Raw genomic sequence first — 9929 nt, forward strand, 5'->3', positions numbered from 1 at the left:
TTACATTTCTTTGGGAACACCAAAAAAAAAAAAAATCCAATTTACATAAAGTAAAGCAAAACTTTTGAATGTTTAGATCTCACCTCCATGGCAGTTGGCTCCAAAATCTCTATTAAATTCCTTCAAACTCTCCTTCAGATCTCACTTCTCTCATCCCCTTCCTTTTTCCCCTTCCAAATATAACTTCCACTCTTTCCTGGGAGTGCAGGGAGGCTGGTTAAGCACATGGGCTACGGGGCACATCTTGCTGAGTTTAAATTTAGTCCTGTCACTGTCTAACTTGGGCAGGTACTTGGCACATGGTAGGCACTCAATAAATGTAATCCATTGATGTTACTGTTATTAGTATTCTTCAAATTCTGTTGGTTTCTCCAATATGTTTTTTTCATTTAGCCTACTTTTCCATCCATGCAACAAGGAAAGTGTATTCATTTCTCAGGGGTAAGAAATTCATTTCTCAGGGGTAAGAAATTCATTTCTCAAGGGTAAGAAATTATCACAACCTTGGGGGCTTAAAACCACAGAAATCGATTTCCCCACAGTTCTGGAGACCAGAAGTCCAGAATGAAGGTAGCGGCGGGGCCACGCCCCCTCCAGAGGCTCTCCTGGAGATTCAGTTCCTTGCATCCTCCAACTTCTGGTGGCTTTTAGCATTCCTTGGGTCGTGGCTGCGTCGCTCCAATCCCAGCTTCTGTCTCCACGTAGCTTTCCCCTGGCCTCTCTTGTCTGTGTCTCTTCCAAAGACACTTGTTGCTGGAGTTAAGGCCCACCCAGATAATCCAGGATGATCTCATTTTGAGAACCTTAACTTAATTACATCTGCAAAGACCCTTTTTCCAAATAAGTTCTTATTCACGGATTCTGGAGAAGGGTGGGTGGACATGGATATATTTGCGGGAGTGCATTTATCCCACTACAAAATGACACTGGGTCCTTCTCCTTGTGGATGGTGGGTGGGGAGAGGGTTGCACACTCCTGTAATTTTTTTTTTTTTTTTTTCCTTTTCTCCTTATCATGCTGAATATATCAAGTCAGCAGCCAGCATCAGGTACCTGGGAATGAGGAAGGAAAGACAGGCAGATGGCAGAGGGGCCTGTCAACTTCTCCTTTTCACTGACACTCACACCACTCTTTCATTTGCAACCACAGAATACCTAACTGCAAGAACTGCCTCATTCCAGGTGGTCTGACCGTGTCTCTGAGCTAAGCGGTGGATTTCAGCCACAGGGTCTGACTCTCAGGCAGACACATCCTGTCCAAGGACTGGAGACAGAGCATCCGTTCTCCCACCCAGAGCGGTCAGCTGCATGTGGCTGGTTGGGGGGCGGTTCAGGTTAGTTAGTTATTGATATCCTGTGTTAAGATTCCTGCCTTGGCGGCACTGAAGGGATCCGGGAGGCAGTGACTTCACTCGACTCAAATTGCAATCAGCCAGCCTCTTGGCTCAGGCATTCATCCACCCAGAACTATTTTTGGTGTGTGTTCATAGACAGCACACACCAAAGTATTTGGTATTTGAGATGCAAGCGCTAAGGATGATTAAAGTTAGTTGCTAATGAGCATGCCTAGAATAGATATACTCTGTGTGTATGAGTGTGTGTGTGCGCGCTCCATGTGTGTGCTCTGTTGCGTGTCTACAAAGCAGATGTCTACACACCTGCCCTTAGGTGACCTCACCAATGTCCATGAATTGGTGCTGCTAGATCAGCTAAGAGTTCCCTGGACGGAAGACAGAAATGGGTAACAATTGACCTGTCTCAAAATACTGCCTTACTGGGTACCCATGCTCCCCCATCGGAATCCAATCTACCTTTCAATGTCTAGTCAGCCCATCTTACCATGAGGCCTCACTTGACTGCCCTCTGAACTCCTAGACCAAGGCTAGAAAATAGGTTTTATCTCAAGTTCCTTGGTTTGTGTCTGCATCACTCCAACCTCTGGCTCCATCTTTACACAGCTGTCTTCCCTCTGTGTCTGTGTCCTCATGTAGCCTTATCCTCTGTGCGTGTGTCTGTATTCAAATCTGTGTGTGTGTGTGTCTGTATTCAAATCTCCCTCTCCAGCTGGGCGTGGTGGCTTAGCCTGTCATCCCAGCATTTTGGGAGGGCGAGGCAGGTGGACCACTTGAGATCAGGAGTTCGAGACCAGCCTGGCCAACATGGTGAAACCCCGTCTGTACTAAAAATACAAAAAATTAGCTGAGTGGGGTGGCGAGCACCTGTAATCCCAGCTACTTGGGAGGCTGAGGCAGGAGAATCGCTTGAACCCATGGGGCAGAGGTTGCAGTGAGCCAAGATTGCACCACTGCACTCCAACCTGGACCACAAAACTCTGTCTCAATAATATAATAATAATAATAAAATTTAAAACATCTCCCTCTCCTTATAAGGACACCAGCCGTTGGATTAAGGTCCATCCTCCTGACCTTGTCTTCACTTGATTACATTGGAGAACCCGTATTCATTGGTATCGGGTTAGGATTTTAACTTATCTTTCAGTGGGGTGGGGGTAGTGGGGAAGACAAAATTTGACCCATAATGGATGCCATAAATAATTAGGGATATCCAGCATTGGTGGAAGGAAGGGAAAGGGCCACCTATTTGCTAAATCTGCCCTATCGTGTTTAATTTTGGTATCATTTAGTTGGAAGTGAGCACCACCTGCTATGACAATTGGTTATCTCTCTCTCTCTCTAATCATCTAATCTACCTACCTACCTACTTACCTGCCTGCCTACCTATCTATCCTCTATGTATAATCTATCATCCATAGCTATTTATTTACCTTCCTAAGTAAATTGAAAGTTCCATGAGGGCAGGGATTATCATTTACACCCCTTGTAAATTTCTCCACTGGCTAACCCAGGATCTAGACGGATGTAGTAGGCACTCAATAAATACTTGTTCAGTCACTAATTTTCATTGTTTGGACTCCAAAATTAGATCACGAAGAGGTCTCTGACACATAATCCTCTAGGGACTTCTGAGGATAAAGTTGGCTCATTCACAGCTTGCCCACCTGCACTCTGTCTTCCCGGCTCCCCTCAATGTTCAACAGATCTCATCTACCAAATCTTATGTGTATACTGGGGTGTCTCCCGCTAATAGGACAGCCCTGTAATTGTTCAGTGAGATTATAACGTCAGCCTCATCCATCAAGCTCTCCGCTAAGGAGTTTGGTTTTCCTAATGGAAAGCAGTGTCCTAAACAAGAAGGGAAGCATCCTAATGTGGGGTTTTATGTAGGCTGGTTTCTAGCTGTGAGCTATGGACCTGAAATGATAGTTAAATCGATGGAGAGGCACTAAGCTACAGCCTGTGAATCTGGGCATCCATAAAACCCAATTATTAACAGCCCTGAGTGGATGCGTTGCACACCGGCTCTCCCAGCTTTGATTGGGACTCTCTCTCTGGACAGAAACGGCCCAAGAGAAATGGAAATATGATGGCTAGTTGATTATTTCACAGTCTGCATGACAGACCACCCTCCTAACAAGACTCTAGGTCAAGTGCTCTTCTCTGCCCTGTGGATCTATTGGGGAGAAATTAGCTCTCGGTGGTATTTCCAATTATGGATAAAAGCGATTCCTCACTGGTCTGGCTATCATGTGTTTTGCAGTGGACCAAGAGACATGAAGCCCATCTTCCGCCCTCGCCTCTTTCTCCATCTCACTGTATGACCTTGGGAGGTGGCCTGACCCCTTGGCTTCTTTGCTGCCTCATCTGTCATGATCCACCTTTACTACTTCATAGCCATGTTCTAGGATAAATGAGAGAAGCCTCTACATCTTTTAGTCTCCCAGAAAGACTGGAACCAGATAAATGCAAAGTGGAGCCATTTCCTTTGTTTTTGCTGCCTGAGTTACTAACGTGTGGGATTTTTTTTAAATAATGGCAAAAATGGATGGATTTATGCAATTACCTTTGTTTTTGTTTTGTTTTGTTTTCCCTCTGGGGGGAGGCTCGAGGCATTCTAGGCATTCTATACATTATTCTATTGTATAATTGTTCATCTCTTCTATGGAGTGGATGTTGGTATGCCCCTTTCTTAGCAAACTGATGGAGACTGGCCTCAAAGTGAGCCACAGTGATGCGCTAGAACTAATTCTTACTCATAACTCCTAACAGTTTAATGTCTGTCTTCCCTACCGTAGTGATGAGTTCCATGAAGGCAAAGACTTGTTTATGTTGTTCCGCTCCAGCACGGAGCAGGTACTCAGTAAGAACTTGCAGAATTAGTGGATGGATGGATAGATGAACAGATGAATGGATGGACTGACTGACAGATTATTAGATGGATGGATAGATAGAGGGATAGATGGATGGATGATGGATGGATAAGTGGGTGGATGATAGACAGATGGATATGACAGAGGGGTGGCTGATTGGATGAATGGATGGATAGATGGATGGATGAACAGATGGATGGGTGGCTAGATAGACAGATGAATGGATGGATGGATGGACAGAAGGATGAATGACAGATGGATGGATGATAATGGAAGGATGGCTAGATGGATAAACAGAAGGATGGATGAATGGATAGATGAATGGGTGAATATAGTTTGTATATGAACATGAATCACATTACCATTATTTATCACTGAGAGAAAGTTCTAAGTTTCAGATGTTCAGAGAAATTTAGAGATGCAGACCTAAGATACAGGCCAGAAGGGCCATGCTCTCTCTACGTCCCTGGGTAGAATCCTTCCTTGCCTCTTCCTAGCTTCCAATGTTGGCCATAAATTCTTGGTGTTCCTTGGCTTGTAGCTGAATCTCTCCACTCTCTGTCTTCATCACGACATGGCCTTTCTCCCTGTGTGCCTCTGTCCGCACATGGTCTTCCCTCTTAGAAAGACACCAGTCATATTGGATCAAGGGCCCACTCTACTCCAGTATGACCTCCTCTTAACTAATTATATCTGCAATGACCCTGTTTCCCAACAAAGTCACATTCTGAGATGTTGGGAATTCAGACATCAACATATCTTTGGCAGGGGACTTGTGTCAACGTGTTATTCAACCCATAACAATGTGTGACCTGGCAGCTCCTCTCCCGGGTGTGTATCCTGGGGAAACTCCTGAACAGGATCATAAGAGGACGTGTGTGAGAATGTTGGTGGTGGCCACGTTTGTCCCAGCAAGGAGCCCAAGGTGACCTACATGTCTATGACTGGAGGAAATGAGTCAGCCAGATTTGATACATGCAGATGATGAAATAATACACAATACCCTGAATTTGCATACATCATCATGGATAGATCTTAAAAATACAGTGTGAAATGAAAAAAGTAGGAACTAGACTGAGATTGATGACACAATACCATGGACATAAATTTAAAATATACACTCACAGAGCAAGACTATATATGTTTCATAAGCATTGGAAAGTGGGTTGAAAGGATTTATTTTGAAGATACTGGAGTCACTGCTTGTGGGAGGCAGTGAGAAATGCTAACAGCAGACGCAGGCGAAAAATAATACAAGAAGGCACACGGGGGGCCTTGAACAGACAAATAGTGAATGTGTGGCATAAACTGAGAAGTGTGATTCTACGAAGGCGCCCACCCGGGGTCCAAATTTTGCAAAGAGGGGAGGAATCAGGAAACGGATTAATGAGTGACAGTGGCACCCAGGGCTGGGTGGAGTCCACGTCCTGTGAGCATGCGCAGCAGGGCCCCTTGATCCACGCTGAGCTTCAAGGAAGAGTGCGGAGAAAACCGCCCTAAGCCCAGACCTGGAGGGGAAGTGGAGCTGTGCAGGTCAAGAATTAAGCAGACAGAGCCGAGCAGAAGTGGCGGATGGTTAATAAGCCTCCAGGAGAACCCAGGCTGGACCAAGTGCATCCGCCTGGGGGGAAGGAGAAGGGATGGTCCGCATGGCCCCGCTAGGGAAGGAGTGGGGACAGGGCTGGCTGTGTGTGTGTTACCCACTCAGACGCCCACAGGGACCAGGTGGCGGAAATGAGCGAATGACCCAGGCGCATACTAAACACTTCCACAAATAATGATGGACCTTTCTATATTTAAGAAACCCAGAGTCCCCCAAGTCTATATTTCTTTTCCTCCCTTTTGATGGAGACACGGGGGCTGGCTTCTTCTTTAAGAAAAACAGTAGCGGCATATGATGAGAAGTGGTAGCCAACTCAGTCATGAGGGAGACATGAGAGGGGTGGGGCTTGGGGGAGGAGAGGAAGGGGATGTCCCAGCTCAACGGGAGGGCTGCTACCAGTTAGCTTCAGAGGACACCTCCGCCCAAATGTGGTCCCAATGTTGACAGATACTTCTTTTTCCAAGAGAAACTGTGAAACTGGGTTTTTATGTGAAATCTTTTTATTTGATATAGTAAAATCTAACTGAACCACAATGAGGTACCACATCACACCGACTAGGATGGCTATAATAAAATAGAATGGAAAATACGAAATTTTGACGAGGAAGTGAAGCAGTTGGAACCTTTGTACATTGCTGGTGGGAAAGTAAAGTGACCTACTCACTGTGGAAAATTTGGAGGTTCCTCAAGAAGTTAAACATAGAGTTATCATATAACCCAGCAATTCCACTCCTAGATATCTGCCCAAAAGAATTGAAAGCAGGTACTCTACATGAAGACAAGTACCTCTACATGCATGTTCCTAGCAGCACTGTTCATGATCACCAGGAGGTGGAAACAACCCAAATGTCTGTCATCATGTAAGATACAATGTAACTGAATCTTGAAAACGTTATGCCAAGTGAATGAAGCCGGACACTAAAAGTCATACATTGTACGATTCCATTTATATCAAATGTCCAGAATAGGCAAATCCATAGAGACGGACAGCTGACAAGAGGGTTGCCAGGGGCTGGAGGGAGGAGGGTATGGGAGTGAATGAGTACTGGGTACCAGGTTTCCTTTTGGAGTAATGAAAGAGTTTTGGAACTAGATAGAGGCAATGGTTACATAAGATCATGAATATACTAACTGCCACCGAACTGTTCACTCTAAAATGCTTAATTTTTGCCAGGCACAGTGGCTCACACTTGTTATCCCAGAACTTTGGGAGGCCGAGGCAGGAGGATCACTTGAGCTCAGGAGTTTGAGACCAGCCTGGCCAACATGGTGAAACCCCATCTCTACTAAAAATACAAAAGTTAGCCAGGCACGGTGGTACATGCCTGTAATCCCAGCTACTCAGGAGGCTGAAGCAGGAAAATCTCTTGAACCCAGGAGGCAGAGGTTGCAGTGAACCGAGATCGTGTCACTACACTCCAGTCTGGGTGACAGAGTGAGACTTTGTCTCAAAAAAAAAAAAAGAAAAAGAAAAAGAAAACAAAAACAAACAAACAATGCTTAATTTTTGCCAGGTGCAGTGGCTTATGCCTGTAATCCCAGAACTTTGGGAAACTGAGTCAGGAGGATCACTTGAGGCCAGTTCAAGACCAGCCTGGGAAGCAGCAAGAGCCTGTCTCTACTGGGACAAAAAAAAAGGGGTAATAAATAAAATGCTTAATTATATATTATGTCGATTTCACTTCAATTTTTAAAAAACTGGAAAATGTAATTCAAATATTTAAGGAAAACCATGTGAGCCAAATGGATTCAGGCCGCAGGCTGCATCTGAACCCCTGGGGTGCCAGTTTCTAAGTTTGATATGGGGCTTACAGTCAGCAGGACCCCCGTAATCTTGTACAGAGCTGCAGGATTAGGAACTCTGTTTTACTGGCAGGGAAACTGAGACTCCAAAGAGGTTAAAGTGATGAGATCAGAGTCAAGCACAGGAGCTGGGGCTGAGCCCCAGAGGGTGATCTCCCAGCACAATTGATCCTGTGCTCCCTGCAGTTGGGGCCAAGGGCTGTGGAAAGCATTAGAAAGGTGGCAGCTATTGAAGCAGGTGGCAGAAGGAGGATGCCTGGAAGTTCAGACAAGAACTGTGCATCAAAGCCGGGCACGGTGGCTCATGCCTGTAATCCCAGCACTTTGGGAGGCTGAGGTGAGCGGATCACTTGAGGTCAGGAGTTCAAGACCATCCTTGCAAATGTGGTGAAACTCCATCTCTACCAAAACTATAAAAAAAAAAAAAATTAGCCGGGTGTGGTGACTCATGCCTGTAGTCCCAGCTACTTGGGAGGCTGAGGCAGGAGAATCACTTGAACCCAGGAGGCAGAGGTTTCAGTGAGCCGAGATCGTGTCACTGCACTTCAGCCTGGGTGGCAGAGTTGAGACTCCATCTCTATAAGAAAAAGAACTGTGCATCCAGATCTCCTTGGAGTTGTTGCCTCCTCTCACACAAGGCCCAGAAAACTCTCTCTCAATTGAAGCCCATTTAGCAAGGCTGGATTGAGTATGTACTGTGCATGTGGCAGGCACCACGTGAAATTAATAAAAGTAATAAGTGCAAAGGCTTAAGGGTTCACCCTGTGCAATGCACATTCTGTTGAGACCTCCTCTGATGCTCAGGATAACGCTTTGAAGTGGAAACAGCATTGCCACGTGGATTGCAGGCATGCATTTAACTTTTATACCATGCACGCATTTAACTTACATAATGCATGCATTTAACTTACACAAATTCAACTAACTGCAGTTGGCCAAAAGGAAAGGAGAAAAATCCTCATTGAAAGGGGGTAGACCTGTCGTGTCCCCGTGCGAACTTGCCGCACAGGAAGCATGGAAATGGAATATATGGATCTGTTCTCATTGTCTCCAATCCTGACAGCCTTTCCTAGAATGAGCAGCTCTCTGTGCTGAGCGGGATTCTAGCTGAGGATTTCTCAGCCTTGGCACTACTGACATTCTGGGTTGGATAATTATTAGTTGTGGGGACTGTCTAGTGTGTTGGAGGATGTTTAGAGGCATCCCTGGCCTCTATCCACTAGATGCCAGGCGCACTTATTCCTACCCCTAGTTATGACAACCAAAAATGTCTCCAGGAACTGCCAAACATCCCCTGAGGGGCAAAATCGCCCTGGCTGAGAATCAGTCATCTAGAGTTTAAAATGTGTATTTATTGGTGCTCAACTAAGGAGCAGGATTGGAGGTGGGGGATGGGGAGGATGTCAGGTGGGTAAATGGCTGCATTATGATGATTGTATTATTGTTACAGGAAAGGGGTCCCAATCCAGACCCCAAGAGAGGATTCTTGGATCTTGCACAAGAAATAATTCAGGGCAAGTCCATAGAGTAAAATGAAAGCAAGTTTATTAAGAAAGTAAAGGAATAAAAGAATAGCTACTCCATAGGCAGAGCAGCCCTGAGGGCTGCTGGTTGCCCATTTTTATGGTTATTTCTTGATGATATGCTAAACAAGGGGTGGATTATTCATGCCTCCCCTTTTTAGACCATATAGGGGAACCTCTTGAGGTTGCCATGGCATTTGTAAACACTCATGGTGCTGGTGGGAGTGTAGCCGTGAGGACAACCAGAGGTCACTCTCGTCACCATCTTTGTTTTGGTGGGTTTTAGCCGACATCTTTACTGCAATCTGTTTTATCAGCAAGGTCTTTATGACCTGCATCTTGTGCTGACCTCCTATCTCATCCTGTGACTTAGAATGTCTTAATCACCGGGAATGCACCCCATTTTACCCAGCTCCTATTCAAGATGGAGTTGCTCTGGTTCATATGTCTCTGACATTATGATAATTTGCTGATACTTGTGGTGGTGCCATTCCTTGTGGAAGGGAGCAGAGTTAAGGGATTTTCACAGAAATGTTTTCCTTCACCTTGACTTTAGAATCTAGTACCCATATACACTCACTGCAACTCAAGTCCCACAGGTGGGAAAATGGGGGCCCCAGGGAGTAAGTCATTTGCCCAAGGTCTCACAGCTCATGAATGACAAAGAAGAGATTCAAGCCCGATCTATTTTATTAGGAAACCGACTCCCTTCTCCCCCCCCCCCCCCCCCGTCTCCTTTTTTTCTTCCCCTTCTCTCATTGTTTTGCCTTCCT

Source organism: Piliocolobus tephrosceles, chromosome 10, assembly GCF_002776525.5.
Source record: "Piliocolobus tephrosceles isolate RC106 chromosome 10, ASM277652v3, whole genome shotgun sequence".
Lineage (NCBI taxonomy): Eukaryota > Metazoa > Chordata > Mammalia > Primates > Cercopithecidae > Piliocolobus > Piliocolobus tephrosceles.